Source organism: Pinus tabuliformis, chromosome 5_2 (assembly GCF_031772625.1).
Source record: "Pinus tabuliformis cultivar Carrire ecotype Pingquan chromosome 5_2, CPIR1, whole genome shotgun sequence".
Classification (NCBI taxonomy): domain Eukaryota; kingdom Viridiplantae; phylum Streptophyta; class Pinopsida; order Pinales; family Pinaceae; genus Pinus; species Pinus tabuliformis.
In genome coordinates, this window is record NC_142306.1 from 417,770,955 (window position 1) to 417,774,288 (window position 3,334).

Consider the following 3,334-nt stretch of genomic DNA (forward strand, 5'->3'; position numbering starts at 1 on the left):
AGAACAATTCCGCACAAGTATGATCAACTCTCTGCCTCACAAGCTCGTACTGACCAACACTTAGCCAATTTATGCTGCCCGTTGAGCCCCTATTTCCTTGTGTAATTCCTGTGATGAATAGTGCATATTGAATTGGGAATTATTTCTTCCATAACTACGCAATCCAAATCTAGGTCCTCTTCTGATTGCATGCATGATTTGTACAACTCGGATCACTCTATAACTGATAGTACATTGTCCTTGCACTCTAGTCTCAACTGGGTCTTTCTCTGAACTGACATGCATGGGTTTCACATGAGGGAATCTTCAGTTAGCTAGAGTAGCAATGAGGATGCACCAATGCACCAACTCACTACTAGACCTCTACTAGTTCCATAAATAGTTAGAACTAGTTTAAATGACCATAACTTAGTCAAACTGAGTTATCTAGTTACAACTCAAATAAACTCATCATGGACCCCTAAAATTTAGGGAGAACATATACATGACTACAGAAAGACCTGAATGACCAGATAGAGTTCGTCGCTAGGATTCCAATGCCGTGAATGGTTCAAAAAACTGACATCGTATGCAAAATTTAAAGCTTCTGAAAGTTTGGTAAAAAAAAAAATCATATTTTGTCTAGGGTTGACTGGATGCCCGGTCATCATACAGAGAATATTCTCCAGTTTTAGCTAATGACACTATGACAAGTGTCATCTCCAGATTCGCCAATTTGTCTCAAGGAAGGTGAAATTGAAATTTGAAATGATTTGTATTTAAATATATATATATATATATATATATATATATATATATATATATATATATATATATATATATATATATATATATATATATATATATATATATATATATATATTTATATTATTTATATTATATAGTTTTTCATTAACTATATATATATATATATATATATATTAAATTCGATTTCACCGTAAACTTAAATTTAAATCCACATGCAAATTAAGCAATGTCCAAATAATGGTGGTGCGTGTAATATTTAATGGCAGCATTATAAAGGAGCTTTAAATCCACATGAAAATCAAACAAAGTCTGAATTATGGTGGTGCATGTAATATTTAATGGCAGCATCATAAAGGAGCTTTAAATCCACATGCAAATTAAACAAAGTCTGAATTATGGTGGTGCGTGTAATATTTAATGGAAAAATTATAAAGGAGCAGAGGGAGGGGGGATGGAACCCATGACCTCCCCCATCCAATACCAAAGAAAAACCATTGAAACACATGGACCATGTGTTGAAAAGGAGGAGCGTAGCACGATACTTAAGCCTTCAATCTTGACTGACGGCAGAGAGGAGGGAGCCAGCCCCCTCTCCATATGATCATCAAATGAAAACCATGGGCCAATGCCAAATATAAGCACGATTAGTGTGCCATTAACTCAATTTAGCCTTAATTAACTGGAGTTTAGTCTGGCAATAGTTTTGGCGGTGCCTCCAAATATGGCGGAATTCCTATTTTTGGAAATTTAACTGGCAGTTCTTCCAGATTTGGTGGAGGAAATGTAGGAAAAATTGGTTTTTCCATAAGTGAGGCAATTCTCAGCCAAATTTTGAAAATTAATAGTCATTTTTGGCTAATTGGCATGTTAGGAACTCATTGGAGCAGGTTGCAGAGGAATAAGAGGTCTTCTATAGGTGTTTTTGGTCACTTGAAGATTTTTAAAGCCTAGGGCCACCAAGTGTTGGAGGCCATTCCCAGAGCAGCTGGTAACCAAATTGAGTAAACAAATAGTCATTTCTGGTATATTTGAATGTTTTAAACTCATTGGAATATGTTCCAAGAGAATTAGATGCATGTAACAACAATTTGAGCACTATTGAAGCTAATACAAAGGCCCACACTATGAAGTTGGACCAAGGAGATGTAGTCTAGGAGGGGTGAACTCCTTCAACAAAAATTTGTGTATTAAGCTATGTTATTTGTGCTTGCTATGTTTTTATATGTTGTTGTTCAACCATTTAAATTCATGCTTTTAAGTTTATGCAAAACACTAAATTTCACCAAGTTAGATGAATTGATAATCACATGCTCATGGATAAAATCTTTATGGATAAGCAAACCAAAGCAAAGAAAATTTTATATCTGGAAGTTATACTAGCACAACATTAACTAGCAATTAATTTCAGATCAGCCTCACATGTTGCCTGACTTGTAACCATGTACTCTGCCTCTGCCAAACTTAGTGCAACTGATCTTTGTTTCCTACTATACTAAGAAATTGTTATTGACCCAATACTAAATATCCCTCCTGATGTGCTCTTCATGTTGGATGGACTCCCTTCCCAATCTACATTGGTGAAGCCTTGAATTTTCACTCCCTCTATCCATCTCAACCACAATCCATACTGAGTAGTTCCCTTGAGTTATCTCAACACATGCTTTTTTGCCTTCCAATACAACTTAGTAGGCCTAACCATCGCTTGACTAAGCTGGTTAACTACATAGCACATATTTGGTTGTGTGTTCACCAAATACATGAGTGAATTCACAAGCTTCCTGTAAACAATAGCTTCCACTACTTCCCCTGAAATAACATCCTCTTTCCTCTAGTTACCTGCTAGAGGAGTCTCCATGGGTTTGCTGCTCTCCATGTGAAACCTCTTGAGTATCTCGTTGGCATAATTTCCCTGAGACACAAACAATTTCCCATCACCTTGCCATACTTCCATCCCTAGAAACTAATTCATGAGCTTCATGTCCTTCATCTCAAATTCTCTTTCAAGGTCCTCCTTGTAAGACTTGATCAACTGATCATCACCTGTCAAAATCAAATTTTTGACATATAACTCAATGATCAACAATTTACCTTCCACCACTATGTGGTACAGGTTCGCATTCACTTCACTCTTGGTGAAGACCAACCCGGTGAAGTAGCTATCAATCCTAGTGTACCAAGAACGAGGCGCTTGGTTCAGCCCATACAATGCTCTCTTGATCCAGCACACATGCGACTCATGGTTGAAGGTCTCAAAACCTTTAGGCTACTCTATGTACACATCTTCCTAAATCGTGCCATTAAGGAAGATTGTCTTTACATCCATCTGATGTATCTTCCAACCCATCTGTGATGATAGTGCCAATATAGATATGATCTATGAGTACCTTGAAATAGAAGAAAAGGTCTCATCATATTCAATCCCCTCTACCTATGAAAATCCACAGGCCACAAACTTGGCCTTATGCTTCTCCACACTACCGTCTACAACTTGCTATACCATAAAGCCATCGGGAGCTCACCACTGACTTGTCCTCTGGTCTCAGGACCACATCCCAAACATTGTTATGAACTATGGAGTCATACTCTT